The following is an 18,238-nucleotide window of genomic DNA, read 5'->3' as shown; positions in this document are numbered from 1 at the left end:
GTTACACGATATTCACCCACTTCTTTGGGTGTTAATCATTTGAACCAACATATATATCTCCCCCTCTTATATGTATAAAGTATAATTGGTTAGTTGTGTACCATAATTATTTTTCTCCCATTTAGGGATTCACGATGCAATCACATTGTGAAACTTGGCCTTCGAGGACATTCTTTTATAAGCCTTTCACGGAAAAATCTAATGTGCAATGTGTCCCTTCTTGGATATTTTTTCTTGCACTCATTTGCAACATACGTATTAATGTGAAGTTACCAATTTGTGGATAAATGCATCTAGCATTTTACACATTAATATTGTTGCGAATGAATTCTTTTTTCTTTTGTACTAAAATACCTTCATGCACAAATCTAGATGAGACAAAGATTATTTCATATAATTCACGCCGTTATACAAGAACCGGCTTCTTATCTCTCCCTTAACGGCGGGAAAATTGTCTCATTAAAACGGCAATTGACAATGTATGCCATAGAAATATCTCCCATTAGGCGTGCAAAATATTGCATATCATAAATAATAAAAAACCATATGGTATCATGTTATGTGGATAAAAATAACTTTATTTGAGAATCTAACAGATTCTGAACATAAATGATCAAGTTTCAATTTTTTTGAAAATTCAGGGACCAAATTGTAAATTTTGAAATTTTAGAGACCAAACAGTATATTTTGAAAACATCAGGGACAATGCTGCAATTTAAAATGGATCTTCAAGTTCAATGATCCAAAGTTCATAGTTACGTTTCTTCGTGAGCTATCAAAAATAATTTCAAATTGCGTGATATGTAACAAATCATTGAATCACAAAGGAATAGACTTTTTTTTCGAGTATATATAAAATAATCACAAAGGAATAATTTCAAGATTTGAGTTTTTTTGCTAATTATGTACTCAAATTGACCCTGAAGGCTTCATATAAATCATTATAGTACTTGTCATCAAATAATAGTACTATAATTAACTAAAATCTTCATACAAACTGAATAGTTCTTTCAAGTACAATATACTATTCAAATATCAAGGTTCGAGTTTTATACCTTGAATTTATGTACTCGATTTATGCCTCAAGCCTTTATAATTGGTACTTAATCGTAAAATAATAATACCTTGAGTAGGAAATGCCCATTACCTCATATATTTAATTTTGAGTATCATCACTTAGACCTTGAGTCTAATATATTCAATCGACTCCAGGTCTTGATGTATGATATAGGCTCGATGCCGTATTTTACGAACTTGTTAACAATGAACATCCACATTTCATGAATGCAAGTAATTTCAATCACCAGGTCCTAGGTTCAAATCCTTGCAGCCGCAGTCTGGAAATTTTAACTCCAATGAAGGTTGATTCCTTGTGGGCACTAGGTTCGGGTATGCTACCTTAACGGGCCGTTGAGTCACCATGATTTACATTCCTCCATCAAATACTTGTCGAGTCAAGGGACGGAGGCCTTAGGGGCGAGAAATTTGGCCTTTTTTGTTATAAGTAATTTCAATCACATAATACGCCGAGAAAAAAAATAATTACCAAATGATGTACTACTTCACAATTATTAACCTGCAATAGTCATTAAACTTCCAACACTATTTAAACACAACACTGTTAACTGAAGTGGATAAAAATATACTCCTTCCGTTTCAAATTAACTGTCGCTGTGGGGAATTTTTTTTTTCCAAATTATCTGTCACTTTAGAATTTCAATGAGACATTAATTATATTACTATTTTCTCAATTTTGCCCTTATTACTATTGAAAGAATTAATGGAAACACTAGTAGAAAATTTGCTTATTACTAAGAAATTTGTTGCTACGGTAAAAACCCGTACTGAAAGGTATTTTTTACTACGGAACAATTTTGAACGTAATAAATACTAGGATTTACCGTAGCAAAAAAGTATTTGGTACGGCCATTTACCGCAGCAAAGCTTTTGTCACGCCCGTATATGCTACGGGGCAAATTCGTAGCACATGCGTAGCAAAAGCCTTTTTAGTACGAATTTGATACATTTTGCTACGGTTAATGATCGTAGTAAAAAGCCATTTTCCTACTAGTGAAACAACATTAATAACATGGATATTGTAGTCATTCTATATACTTTTCTCTAAAATTGACACACATTTATTAGTTTTCTTAATATGTACACAACAACCCAAAGCGACATATATTTTGGCATGAAGGAGTATTAAATAGTGCACTATGAAATCTTAAATGCATATGTAATCTCAATTTCACATATGAATTTCAGCATATATATGCATTAATAAAGTAATATTTAATATTCAGTTTTGTTTTTTTTTTTTTTCAGACTATTCAGATGATTATTAAACATGGGATTATTAGTGAGAACCCCACAATACATTAGGATATATTATGATGGATCCACTCCCTTTTTCAATAATAGTGAAACCCCCCTTAATTGTTTAATTAAATTAATATTTATATAATTATTAGGTGTTATACCTATATTATCCCTAATTAACACATAAAACCCTAGCCACATCTTGTTTACCCAACAACCGTTCTATCGTCAAATATTATCTCCATCTCTTCTTCTCTTTTTCTCTACCTAGAAATCTGCAGCGTCGGAGGCAGGGGCAGGGAGAGGAAGAAGGCGGCACCACATCTCGACAACGATGAGGGAACCCCACAACCGCACTGCCGCCGCCACTCCTCCATTACACCTCCGCCTGACTTCCACTCCTCCAATTCAGTTATGCACCGCCGCCGTCATCTCATATCTTCCATGCCCGCGATTTTAGGGTTTCGTTTGGTTGAAGATTGGATTAACAGGTTGTGGCAATCTATATTTTATTTTTTATTGGTTCTAGGATTTCTCTCCATTCTCGAGTTGCAGGGATGATGTGAGGAGGGCCATTCTAATTGACTTTGCGGCAATGATTTGTCTTCCTCTAATACTTGGATCTTGTTAATTGAGAAGCAATTTTCTGAATTATTTATTGGACGATTTTTTATGATGGGTATGTTACACAACAATATAGTTGTTTTTCGTTATTATGCTATTTTTTTTATAGTTGTTTTTGAGAGTTTTTAGTTGTTTTCGACATTTTTAGTTGATTTTTGGTTTTTTTGGTAGTTGATTTTAATTTTTTTTCAATAATATGATCTGCTGGAATAAAAAAATCGAAAAAAATTGAATTAAAAAAATTAAAAAGAAATTGTACTTTATTTATTTTTAGTTGTTTTCGACGTTTTTTAGTTGTTTTCAATTTTTTATAGTTGTTTTCAATAATATGTAGTAATTTGTCGATTTGATAAATCAACTGGAAAAAAAACCAAAAAAATGAATTAGAAAAAATTGAAAAAATAATAGTTGATTTTGCAAATAATGTAGTTGTTTACGGAAATATTATATTTGATTAGGGAAATAAACGAACAAAAAAAGTAATTTTTTCAGTAATTTATAGTTGATTATGGAAATAGTTGATTTCAAAAATAGTAAATTTCAGAAATAGTTGATTTAAAAAAAAAAAAATTCAGAAATTTTTATAATCAATTTCAAATAAAAAACTGAAAAAAGTTCAAAATTAAAATCGAAAATAAAATTAAATATGTTTAAATAAATAAACGAATATTATAATTAAAAAATTAAATAGGCATTAAAGTAGTTGAGAGTGAATAATAAGGAATGAAGGGTAAATTTGACAATAAAAACAAGTTAGATCTATCACTAAAAGCAACTCCAATGGAGTTATTAAATGGGTTTTCAAAATCATTAACTACCATTTTAATAAGGGTTTATTAGGGAAAACCCCCTTAGTTCATATTTTCTAATGAGGTAGATCCAATTTTTTCCCCCTTTTTGAGATACACCCAATTTTGCCAACTTGGCAAAATATATTATATAATTTCCCTTTAATACCCCTGTTTTATTATTAAACGGCATTTATTTCCTTTAATACGTGATTTGAGATTTGCTGATACGTTGCCTAAAATCACGGAATAAATTTACGTGAGATCATTGGCCGTTATATCAAATCGTATACAATATTTTTTGAAGATTCTTTTCATCGTTCCAGCGGGTTTTATCGTCTTTGAAGATTTCTGCACCGTCGTGGAAATAGGATCGATTTTTGAGCGTTTGTTGTTGGACGTTGTTAAGCGGGTATGAATGCGTTATTCGTTTTTATTTTTTGCTCAATGTCCATGATTGTCGTGTACGGTGGTTAGAAATTTTTAAGAGTTGTGTTGATACTTGATTCTATTAAGTAGAACGTTTTTTAACAAAATTATTCCGTCATATATATATATATATATATATATATATATATATATATATATATATATATATATATATATATATATATATATATATATATATATATATATATATCGTTTGTTTTTTGCCGATGATGTTTGTTTGGAAGAGGATTGACAGAGTTAGAAGAGGATGGTTCACGCAGATCGGACCAGAGTTGTTTTATATGAGTTTCGTAGTTGGTTTATGCAATAATCGGAATAATTGTCCGCTGTGGTCGAGTTCATGTTTTTATCCCGATCGATAGTTGGTTTATTTGTTTATAACAGCCGATTTAAGTGTGTTGGGTAGTACATTAAAATATAGTCGTAGTCTTTTTTAATTTAGCGTATGGATTTTGCATTTTAAGTTTATTTTTGATGATATTAATGTATTATCATTCAAATGTATTTGCAGTCTATTTAATCATTTTTTAGTATTCTGCATTTTTAATTTTGTTTCATGATTTTAGGTTTTTTCGATGGCGAATTTCGTACGGATTTTGTTGAGGTTTGGTGGGTTGGTTGCTATAAAGAGGTGTTTACGATGTAATGGCTCGGTAACTTCGGTTAAGTGTTAAACCGTTGTAATACAGTAGTATACTATTATGAATACCGTATGATACTACCATTATCATTTAATTATACTATTATGAGATTATTAATGTACTAGAGTTTTTTAACTCGACATATTGGTTTGATTGTGTTATGATGTGTTTTATGTATTTTATCAAAACCCTAGATTGAAATTATGAGATTATTAATGTACTATTTTATTGGTTATGTGGAATACTTTATGTTGGTGTTGTTCTCAATGTTCTTGTCATTTCAGTGGTATATTGTTTGTAACACAATTTCATATCACTACTATAACTGTAATATACTATCATAGCAGATTAATATACTATATTGAAATTATTAATATACTATGTGGTTGAATAATACGGGATCCATAGTCGATTAACGAGATCCATAGTCGAATTAGATCAATAAGATAGTCTATTACATGATATAAGGAAAATTACCCTAATTGATTAGTATTTCAATCAAACATATTATTCAGTTTCCATATATATTATTATTTTTTCATATATATTATTATTTACCCTCATCGTTTTCATATAATAAGGAAAATTACCCTAATTGATTAGTATTTCAAACAAACATATTATTCAGTTTCCATATATATTATTATTTTTCCAATAGTCAATTAACTAAACCCATAGTCGAATTAGATACATGGGATAGTCTATTAAAAGATATGAGATAGTCTATTAATTTTAAAACACAAATCCGCCGCCGTCACTTCTCAAATCTAGGGTTTTGATGATTCTTCGGCCCATAGTCGATTAAAGAGATCCATAGTAAAATTATACTAGTGGGATAGTCTATTAAATGATATGGGATAGTATATTAATACAGATGTAATTCAACTATGCATCTCGTTAATCAACTATGGGCCGAAGAATTATCAAAACCCTAGATTTGAGTAATCCTAGATTTGAGTAACCCTAGATTGGAGTAGTGACGGCGACGGCGGCCAACGACGATATCACTTCTGGTGGATGTCCTGCCCATCAATTGTTGCAATATCAATGATTTAGTGCTCGAATTCGGTATGCGATTATAACAGATCTGCAATTATACAAACGTGATAGTCGATTTAGCCAAAACATATGAACAAATCGATGGACGATAGCGATGCAGCGACCGGCGAAGACGTACCTACGACGGCTTGCTCGGAGTCCACGAAAATCGTCGTTTCACGGCAGTGCAGATTTCTTCCCCTTTCGATCGGCCGTACCGGGAAGTGGTTCTGGGAGGTTTTTGCAGTTTATTTGATAGTGGGTTTTGGGGCGATAGTGTGTTAACGGGAAAATAGGAAGGGATTTGATATTATTTCAAAAGGTAAAGTAACGGGATTTGTGGGATTTGATTGAGGGTAATTATGTAATTACGAAAAGCTTGGGCTTTTATCAAAATGGAAAATTTAAATTTGGGTCTACCCCTATTATTTGAATGTTTAAGGGGGTTATATCTAATAGACCCTTTTAATAATTCAAATTAGAAATTTTTCACTCCAATGGAGTTATCAAATGAGTTTGTATTTTGATATTTTAATTTTGGGATGTAAAAATACAACCGGAAGATATAATGCCAATTAGAAGTTACACAACTTAACCACCTAAATAGCCAATTAGAAAATGACATGTGTTAATTAAAATATAAAATCACATTATTTATTTTTAATTATAAACTATTTGATACCTATGGTTGGAGCAAATAAATTTAATTAGGTATCAAACTAAAATATAAAATATCAAATAAATATTTGATAATTCATTTTGATATTTATGGGTTGGAGTTGCTCTAATAAAAGAAAAGGAGTCGGACCCACCTTTATCAAAAAAATGATAGAGGGGGTTCTCACTAAGAGCAACTCCAATAGAGTTATTAAATGGGTTATCAAAACCATTAACTACCATTTTGATAATTCAAGTTAGAAATTTTCCACTCCAATGGAGTTATCAAAATGGGTTTTTATTTTGATATTTTAATTTTTGGGATGTAAAAATACATCCGGAAGAAATAATGCCAATTGGAAGTTACACAACCTAACCACCTAAATAGCCAATTAGAAAATGACATGTGTTAATTAAAATATATAATCACATTATTTATTTTTAATTATCAACTATTTGATATCTATGGTTGGAGCAAATAAATTTAGTTAGGTATCAAACTAAAATATAAAATATCAAATAAATATTTGATAATTCATTTTGATATTTGTGGGTTGGAGTTGCTCTAATAGTCTCATTAAGCATATGCAAAAGTCTCAACAGAAACGTTTTAACGTGTCAAATAAATAATAAATGATAGCATAAATGTCACCTTAATGGTCCAGTTTCTTAATCACCGAATTAAGACGTTTCAATGTAACCTTATTGGCAAATAGGCAGAATATCAACCCAACATCAGCGATTTAATGCAATAACGGTGAATAAAATATAATCACATGTATGAAATTCTTTGTCTGTTCCATTGATTTTATTCACATCACAAGTCAACCTTATATAAATGAATAAACTAACTATTATTCTTTTCATGAATTTCAACTAGGCCTGGAAAAAAAATACCGATTACCATATACCATGGTATACCAACCAAGGATTACCGAAAAATTACCGAAACAACGGTTACCATTGTCTACGGTACGGTATTAGTACCGTACCATTACAATATGGTACGGTATTGGTATTGTATTTCTAATACCACGATAATACCGTACCGTACCGCAATTTACATTTTAATCCGATTAATATATTTTTTTCAATATTATTTTTTTTAATTCTATTTTGTTTACTTAGAAGCTTATAAATTGCATCAATTATTTTTTCCTTAAGTTAGTGGTAGTGTATTTGCTTTTTTTTTTTTTTTCTACAAAGTTGAATTTTGTAATTGAACATATATGTTCTACTAAATTGTCTTTTATGTTTCTTATAGCCAACTAATTTTATTATATATGATGTATGAATATTTTATTCTTTTACCTACATGTATATATAGCATTAGTAAAGTATTTATTGTATGTAATAATTATTAAGTACAATCAAGTTCCTAATAAATACCTAGTTGTTCCATTAAACAACATTTACATTATCATGGTATATGTTCTTGTTTCAATGAAGAAAATTATGTTAATTATTCTGATTATACATCGGACCTTCTTAGAAAATAAGATATAACTCATACAAGAGTAACTAGAACTATTTTCAATTAGGATATATATATATATATATATATATATATATATATATATATATATATATATATATATATATATATATATATATTATAAGTCATTTGTTCTTTAATCTTTGATGCATCACCAAGTACGGTAAATACTACGTACCGATTGTACCGTACCGAAAATAACGGTATACCGAACATCGGTATACCGAAGTTTTTGGTACGGTAACGGTATGAATTTTTTCAATACCGTAATGTACGGTAGGTACACGGTATAGAGCTAAATATTTGGCAACCGTACCGAATTCACCCCTAATTTCAACCGTATATTTCATGCATTTCAAAAAAAAAACAGATAGAAGTACTAGCGCACAATGTTATTATTATTCAATTACAAAAAAAATATCATAATTAGTATGAATAAATCAAAGAACATACTAGAAATTTGATAATTATCAATAAAAAAAAAAAAAAATTGGGTACCTCAATATTTTGTATACAGGAAGAAAAAATAACAGCAAAATTGACAACTCTGGTTGGTCTGAGTATTTTAAGCATATCTCTCTAGTGTAACATCCGATTTTAGCGATTCAATATGTTATGAATAGTCAAGAGAATGTCCTACACCTTTTATGTTTTACACTTTCTCAAATTCGAATATTATCAGGCCTAAAATGGACCTTAAATTCTGACATCGGTAATTGTGCGCAAATTCACCTACAATAACTGTTAATTTTTTTTTTCAACTCAAAATAACACTAAGATATAACAAATTATCTCTCTACTTTTCATCATCATGGGCTAAGGTTTCCTCCACATTTGGATCAGCATCAAAGTTAATCTCCATGCTTGAAATCATATTAGCTAGAAATGAAAGTAGAGCAAACTCGTGTTGACAACGTACTGAGAAACTAATAAATAATATATAAGACGTAGAACGACACAAAGTAGGGAGCATAGGTTATATGCTATTCCATATATTTAAGTGTGTCCAACTCAATACAATGGATCACTATATATATAGTTCAAGTAAGACGATGAAAGGTCATGAGTTACAGGGAGTTATAGACCTATAATGGTGAGTAAATTGAGGGAATAATGGTGTAAATGGTGGTCATCCATAACATCCTAGAATTCTTAACAATTCTTTTTTTTTTTTTGCGTGTTTTCCCTTTTTGTGAAAAACAAAGCAATAAAAGAAAACAGATGAATTTTGAGTTGAACTGAAGTCCTTAGAACATCTTTAGTTGTTTTATTTTCTAGAATTTATCTAGAACTTTTATGGAATGAACATCTTTTGTAGTTTAATTTTCTAAAGTGTATTTAGAACTTTTATGGAATGATCTAGAGGGCCACTGACGATCGTATAATTAAATCCATCACCATCATCCATTAAAGTTTTAGAAGTTGTAAACATTATTATAAACAACCTCCATGACCGTTCCGAAGAACCGCCGAAGCCCTCTCTGACGGAACCCGAAAGAGAGATAGTTCAAGAGAGAGATTGAAAATTTTAATTTTTTTGACTTCGACGGGTGAGAAATGGGCCGAATCATCTCAAGGGCAACTATGACAAAAGACCAAATGTCATATTCGGAACCATATGCCTCGTATTTGCACTCCATGATTTCTAGGGCAAGAAAGTATTTATCAACACGCCTTGAAACGTGTAGGCATTGTAACCTAGATCCGACAATTTGATACAAGTGTCCATCCCAATGAGTATATTACCTGTTTTCAGATTGTCGTGGAATCACCCTTGTTTGTGGAGAGAGTCGAGGGCCAGCAACACCATCTTTAGAACGTACCGGACCTTGAATTCCGGGAATCCCTTCTGGAAGGTCGAATATAAAACCGACCTCACAGAGCCACCTCCAATCAATGGGATGATAACCCACACTTAATCCTTCTTTTCACATAGCCATGTGATGGGCATTTTTGCCATTCGCCTTTTTTTATATCCATCAACTCCAAAATCTTTGAAAACATTGAAGTCCGCATAGGATTAGATATTCCAAATCAACATGGTCACGTTATATGGTAAGTATTACCAAAATTAAGGGAATTAGAGAGATACTCTTATCACATTAAACTATATATACACGACATAACATAACCCATATATCACAATCTCTGCTTATAAATCCAAAGTTTTTCTCTCTCAACCTGTGAATTAAAGATCGATTGAAGAAGTCATGTCTGCCTCCATAATTTTGCGTATACTCGATCGAAGAACCGGCCAGTTTATGTTTCTTACCCCGGGGTATGGGGAAACTCACCTAGGAGAAGACCGTACTAATAATAATGGTGGTGGTTTGTCCGAAGAAGATATTGATAGGTGTCTGAAGAAAAAGATTTTGTGTCCGGATATTCTCGATAATAAAGGAGACGAGGAGGAGGAAACTGAAATTTGCGCGATTTGCTTGGATGGTATGTGTCACGAGAAAGACGAGATAGGTGTTGGAATCCTCGGATGCGGACATGAGTATCATGTATGCTGCATCAAACAATGGTTGCGCGTGAAGAACTTTTGTCCACTATGTAAAGCCGTCGCAATGCGCACGTCAGTCTGTAATTGATAAATCGTGAAACATTTTATTTGATAGGGGAAGACAAATTCAGATTTGTTAGTTAATTGCCAGTGATTTTTTTCCTTCTAGCTTCGTAATTTGATAATTAGGTATTAGCATCCCATGTGTTTATGTAATTTGATGTTGATCAACAAGTAATATAAACTAAAGTATTTTTTGAATTGTTTCGTACTGTTTTCTACACCATATATAGTAATTTATTTTGACAAATTTTATTTAAAAGTAAAAAGAAACTATTTCCATTGTAAACTTATAATAGATCAATAATAGAGATGAGATATTCAAGAATTGGAAACTTTAAGAAAAATTGATAACCAAGAACATAAGGTATTGAAGCTAGAATAGAAGAATCAACTATATGATCAACAATGAAGTTTAAACTGTACATCATCTTATGGAGAATCAATGCGAGAGGGAGAATAAATGTGGAGTTACTTGCACTAGAATAAAAGATTTCCCCACATAACAAAGAAGCAAAATCATATTCAATGATAAAAGAATTGAATAGAGGAACTTGCAGAAAATTCGGCTCATCGTTGAGCAAGAATGAAAACGAGATTCAGGTTAGCCGAGTCGAGTGATAGAGTTCTCAAAGAAATGAGAAATCTAACAAAAGGTATAACTAAATTTAATGAAGATAAGGACTTTCACAAGAGTGTAATCAAAACGACTGAGAATAGAAATCTCAAAACAGTTTAATCTAAGAGAATATGGTTCTCAATAGAAGATTCCACATAGTGCTATGAAGCAAAATTGAATTCAATAAATTGATAAAATAATTGAGTAAATGAACTCTAAGGCATTTGGCTCACCCTAGATTATAAATGAAAACGAGATTAAGGTAAGCCAAATCAAGTGATATAGTGTTCAAAGGAATGAGAAGTCTGACGAAAGGTATATATCCGAATTGAAACGAGATTAGAAATCTCATAAGAGTTGAATTAATTTCGAATGAAATAAGAACCTCATAAAGTAGGTAAACAAAAGTGGATGGTAGAATAATAAAATAGAGTCCCGTAAAATGGATAAGACAAACCATAGAATATTCAAACGGGTTAAGAAAACCTCATTTGTGATCAATAATAGCAATGTGATGTGGCCAAAAGAACCAAGAACATCAAATATCTATAGGAAAATAGATAAGAGTCTCGATTAAACTAACTCAAATATTATGAATTCGGGATCAATTCGTTTGTGGAGAAGCACGTATTATGGATTTTTCTTGTCTTTGGATCTTGTCCTTAGATTTATTGAGCAAACACAACGAGAATTACTAGTCTTTCTTCTGAACTATTATGGATTTTGTCAATAGTTGCGTTGAAAATAGAGGCACGAACAACTTGCCATTCTTGAATTCTTGAATGGACCGTTCTCTTACGACTAGAATTAACTTTTCTGCTTGCAAAGTCCATCTAAACCTCAAACAAACACAATAAACCGAGTCCAAATAACGTGTCGAGACCAAGGATTGAGGGTAGGACATTAATATGGAATATTTCTCTCTATCTATTTCGATAATAGACGCCAAAATACCTTCTCAATACCTCTAATACTCAATGTAGACTTATTATTATAGGCATATATACCATCAATAACCTCAATTTCAAACGTAAATTCAGAGCTCTCTAACATCCAAGAGTCTAAACCCAGCCTTAAAGCCTAAGTTTCTACAATTTCCAAGGATCTATATCGGATGTCGCTCGGGTATCCAACCCAAGCTCTGATACCACCTCTGACGCCCCACTACCGAAATACACTGTATTTTGTTTTTAGATTAATAAATACAATGACTTCAACTTAATTTATCATTACTAAAATCAAATACATGGCAACCAAAGCTTACAGCTAATCTCGTATACATAGTTCTTGAATTACAACATTCTTAAACACAACACTAGATTAAACTCTCTAAAATCTCTAAATAACTTCTACTCCTAAGAGCCGTCAACATAATCATCCACTAATGCACCTGCCACTGAGAATAAGAAGGAAAATAAAGGAGAAGAAGTCCAAATGGACTTAGTGAGGAGTACAAGGGCAAAACAATCGAATCAAATAAAAATCACAATATAAGTGTTCGACTTGGAATTGGAGTTGGAATTGGACCATCTAGAGAATGATCGTTCGATAAGGTATAAGAGGCCAAAGTATAAGGCACATCGGTATGATCAGAATAAACAATACAATCAATATGTACTGGTAAAGAGCAATATTCAACGGGTAATTCCCGGATATCAATTATGTATTTCGTGGAGATTCCCACGATAACAATTTCGGATATCAAATATGAGACCATGGAGATTCCCATGGTAACAATTTGTTCATGTACCTGTACCTGCCTTGTGACTCCATTAGCCGTAACTACCTTATAACACCAATCAGGGAATGACCATGCTAATCGATCAATAGGCATGCCCGGGCGCATGCCGATATATCCATCAGCACAGTTAACCTCCAACTATGCCAATGGTCTAGATCCAATATGGGTACTGTCGAAGAGACCATCCACTGTCGGCCCAATACCGCCCAGCAGTCTTTTTCGAACAGCCCCGGGTCCAACTGGCCAATTATCCTTAGGGCGTCCCCAAAGGAATCAATAATATAGAGATACGGAGATGCTTCCGACTATCTCAATTTATATTTTGAATCCCAATAATGAATTCCACTTTGGAAAGAGTCAATATCATAGTAAGTTTTGGGATTTCAATAACAAGTGACAATAATATGTGGTCACGAATTCACAAGTCAAGAAAGGTACGATCAATGGTTTCAATAAGAGAGTGACCACAATTCATGATCGTATAACAATTGATGAAGATAGATCTCAATCAACAATAGTCTAGGGTTAAAATTGAATCCGTAGTTGAATAGCTTGAAAGACAAGTCGTTTCAAAGAGGATCGATGAGAAGTCAAGATATGAACGATCCATCAATTCCCAGTAGGTACGAAACGAATGATTTAACGGATAAATAGAATAATCCTAAATGGTACAAGAGTCGGGAAAAGAACGACTTACGTTCATTGAACCACTGTAGAAACAAATCAAATGATTTAATGAATCATAATAGAAGTGGTTCCAACTAGTATACAAGTCAATATGTGAAACGATTCACAATTGATTGAGAATCCGACTGAAACTCCAAATTATTCAAGAATCGATAAAAGGACTCGATTGAGTAGTCAAAGAATCAGGATGAGAAATTATAGGAATAATTTCCGAATCAAGATGAGATTACTTCTAGGAATTAATATACGAATCATCAAGAGAATTCCGAATAGATCATTATTTTCAATAACTCAAGAATCATATATGACACGTATGCAACAAGTAAAATATTAATATCACATTTAAGTGATCAAGAAGCAATAACGGATATCTTATTCTAAGTGTGTATTTAGTTTTTCAAAGAAAATATAGTGAAGAAATAGAGATCCTCACCTGAAGTCCAATGCAAGTGCTATAAAACACCTTACTCTCTAGTCATGCTCAAGTCTTGAATGAGAGCTTTAGTACGCTCGATACCTATAAAAATATTCATCACTTAACAAGATTCTAAATGCTAATATAACCGTATTATTCCACTATATCACATAGTCAATTTCTTGAAACATTTATTAAGAGTGTCTTGCTGCCACAGCTTATTCGAAATATGATATATAATGTGTGATTTTGTGAAAAAGTTAGGGAAAAAAAAAAGTGTGGGAAAGGAGAAAATAAAATTTTAGAGAGAAGTTATGTGCAAGATTTGGTAAAAATAGTGTGAGATTTAGCATTTCAATTAAAATTAACATCTTTTTTAATTCATATAAAAATTTATAGAGGTATACGATTTACATCATCGATATGTTTTAGTTCGTTGATTTAATTCATTTTGATCATAGAATTGATCCCAGTGCATCGCACGGGTGAGGTACTAGTCATCTTTAAATATTTAATCCCAAACATTTTATCAGGTTTCATTATATATATAAAGTCCTATTATAATTCCAAGACAGTATTTGATCAGTAAAAAATATATTTTGATGCATGATAAGTTGATAACAGTAGAAAGATCATATTAATCATATTATAATAATTGTTTTCTTCAGTTCTTGCATCTCGGACCTTCTTCACTCTTAGCTTAATTTCCCCAGCACTTTATGCCACTGAAAATAGAAAAAAAAAAAAAAAAAAAAAAATTTAAAAAAAAAAGAAGTAAAATATACATCAAGTTGTTAAAAAATTAATGCTAATTAATTAACAAAAGAAATCCACTAATTAAGTAATTAATTAATTATCTTACAAATAATATTAATTAGCCAGGCCAGCCGGATTAATATAATGAGCCGGATGTGGTGGCTCACCGCCATGGCCGATACCAGGGCTATGTCCAGGTGTTGTGGGCTGACCAGCCTTCCTCTCAAAATTCTCATAACGTACTCCGTTCAACTGAATCCTGCATGATTTCAACCAAGTTAGAGAGAGAAAGTTCTAGAGAGGGGGAGAGTTATATATATATAATACATATATATATATATATATATACGCATCACAGTTGACGTCAGGCTGGATGGGAACGGGAACGGAGATCTTGCAGAGCAGGGGAAGCTGTTTGGCCCTGTCTTGATTGACATCAACCGATGAAGCAACTTGCTTGAGGCACTGACAAACGGTCTTCGTGTCGGCGGGAGAAGCTGACGTGGCATGAGACAACGCCTGAGCACCCAGACAGCATGCATGCTGTCGTGATATCTCCGACACCCATTAGAAATGGCTGACATGGCATCAGATACTCCAATGCTTGCGTGCACAATAATACGGTGCCGTTTGCTGGAGCCACCCCGCTGCAGGATATCAACGCCAGAACCAACACCCCTGCCAAACAACTCGAACTCATCACGTAACCCATTTTTAATTATTATTATATATTATTATTATTATTATTATTATTATTATTATTATTATTATTATTATTATTATTATTATTATTATTATTATTATTATTATTATTTCTTGTGGTGAAGTTAGAGCAGCAAAAGGGGTCTATTTATAGTGAAATGAAGAACCAAAACGAAGTGCTTTTTCTCGTGAGAGTGTGGGACCATTGCCTAATCAATATCAATTTTATATATATGGGAAGTGCAATGAGTATACAACTAATGATAGATATATGTCTACTAAATTTTCTGCCCTGGTGATTTTGTTGTATTAGTTTTTGGATACGATAATGTTGCGATTGGTGTTCGATTTTGGCCCAATACGCTTGATCGTCTTTCAGCCCAAACTGTTTCAAGTCCGGTCCGTTTATCTTCAAATATAAAAGGAGTTAGCGTTAGAGCAACAATAATGGCATCTTGGTAATGATTTTTTTCTCTACTAGTAATTCACCCGTGCGATGCACGGGATCAATTTTTTCAAAAAAAATATTTTGGATAAAATAAAACGAACGAAAATTTTGAACAGTCGACATACATGTAAATGATACCCAAAAAAAATGTTTTATTGAATCAAAATATTCATTTGTTTGTGATTTACCTTCATATTCGCTGAAAATCTTTTGTGCACATAACATTGCTCGTAATTTTAGTTATATCGCCCGATTCTGAGTTGATAAATATCTTTATCTCAACTCTACTTTTAACACTGGACATTGCGGCGTACAATTGCATATCCACCCTAATATTAACACTAGTATTACACTAACAACAACTACTACTACTAATACTAAAACCAACATTGATAATACTAATACCTATACTAGTATTAATACTAAAACCAACACTAATAATACTAATATTATTACTAATTCAAATATTAATACGATGATTAATACTAATAGTCTAATACTAATATTTATATCAACACTAATAGTAATAATAATAATACGCCACTTCTAATACGAATACTTAATGTTTAAACTAATACGCCAATACTAATAAGAAAACTAATACTAATACTAATAGTCTAATACTAATACAAATACTAATACTAATACTAATATTAATACTAATACTAATACTAATACTAATGCTAATGCTAATGTTAATGTTAATGTTAATACGCCAAGACTAATATGAATTTGAATACTAATAATGATAATAATAATAATGATAATAATACTGATATTGGTATTGATACTGATACTGATATTAATATTGATACGAATATTAATACACATACTGATACACATACACATATTGATGCCGATACTGATACTAATACTATTATTAATATTAATACCAATACTAATACCAATATATACTAATACTAATACTAATATTCATACAAATAGTCATACCAATACTCATACCAATACTCATATAGATATAGATATTGATACATATATTGATACTCATACTCATACTGATACTGATACTGATACTACTGATACTCATATTAATACTAATACTAATACTAATATTAATACTCATACTAATATTGATGCTGATGGTGATACTAACATTGATGCTCATACTAATACTAATATTGATATTAATATTGATACTAATACTAATACTAATACTGATACTAATACTAATACTAATACTAACATTAATACTAATACTAATACTAATACTAATACTAATACTAATACTAATACTAATACTAATACTAATACTAATACTAATACTAATACTAATACTAATACTAATACTAATACTAATACTAATACTAATACTAATACTAATACTGATACTAATACTAATACTAATACTAATACTAATACTAATACTGATACTGATATTGATATTGATATCGATACTGATATTTATACTGATACTTATACTGATACTGATACTGATACGAATATTGATACTGATATTTATACCCATACTTATACTTGTACTCATATTCATACCCATACTCATATTCATACTCATACTCATACTCATACTCATACGTACTCATACTCATACTCATACTCATACTCATACTCATAATGATATTGATACTGTAATTAATATTGATACTAATATTGATACTAATATTGATATTGATATTGATACTAATACTAATACTAATACTAATACTAATACTAATACTGATACTAATACTGATACTGATACTAATACTAATACTAATACTAATACTAATACTAATACTAATACTAATACTAATACTAATACTAATACTAATACTCATACTCATAGAGATCTTCCTCAAATTTCAGTTTGCAATCTCAACAAATCCGTAATCGAGACCTACTTGATAAAAATCAATCTCGTAATATTGTACGTCGATTTCTTTTCATTGGAATATCAAACCATTTTGTTTTAGGGAAAGAGATAATTTCTCTAAAATGTTTTTTAATGATCCAAAGAATACACACGCATAATGTCCTCGTTGGATTGACAACATTTATTTTCACATATGTATATTTTACTATCTATTTCGCACATTATTTTTAATGTTTTTTTTCCTTCCCTGATCAATGTAGAATTTTTTCTATATAATTTATGTTAGAATCCGGGAGGATTCTAATTTCGGTTTTTCAACACGAGTGTGAAAAACGTGTTTACAGCTAGGGAAGTTTCCTTAGTTCTTTTAACTCTTATTTTGTCATTAATTTATTTAATTGCCTAAGTGTTTTTGTTTAACAAGGAATTTTATTTGGAAAAGGATTTCCTTTGTTACACAA

General features: G+C 31.3%; 2 long non-coding RNA genes across 2 annotated transcripts; one reads left to right on the top strand and one right to left on the bottom strand.

Moving 5' to 3' along the window:
• The first annotated feature begins 3,796 nt into the window (after positions 1-3,796).
• LOC148767968 (uncharacterized) lies at positions 3,797-4,880 on the top strand. Its single transcript, XR_016033572.1, has 2 exons — positions 3,797-4,143; positions 4,748-4,880. It is a non-coding gene; the product is annotated as an uncharacterized LOC148767968 (long non-coding RNA).
• A 5,206-nt stretch (positions 4,881-10,086) lies between these two features.
• LOC148767967 (uncharacterized) lies at positions 10,087-14,261 on the bottom strand. Its single transcript, XR_016033388.1, has 2 exons — positions 14,059-14,261; positions 10,087-12,593 (listed from the first exon to the last, which is right to left on the bottom strand). It is a non-coding gene; the product is annotated as an uncharacterized LOC148767967 (long non-coding RNA).
• Positions 14,262-18,238: the final 3,977 nt, after the last annotated feature.

This window comes from Erythranthe guttata, chromosome 9 (genome assembly GCF_056151865.1).
Source record: "Erythranthe guttata isolate IM_541 chromosome 9, IM_541, whole genome shotgun sequence".
Classification (NCBI taxonomy): Eukaryota; Viridiplantae; Streptophyta; class Magnoliopsida; order Lamiales; family Phrymaceae; genus Erythranthe; species Erythranthe guttata.
This window is presented reverse-complemented; position numbering and strand designations above follow the sequence as displayed.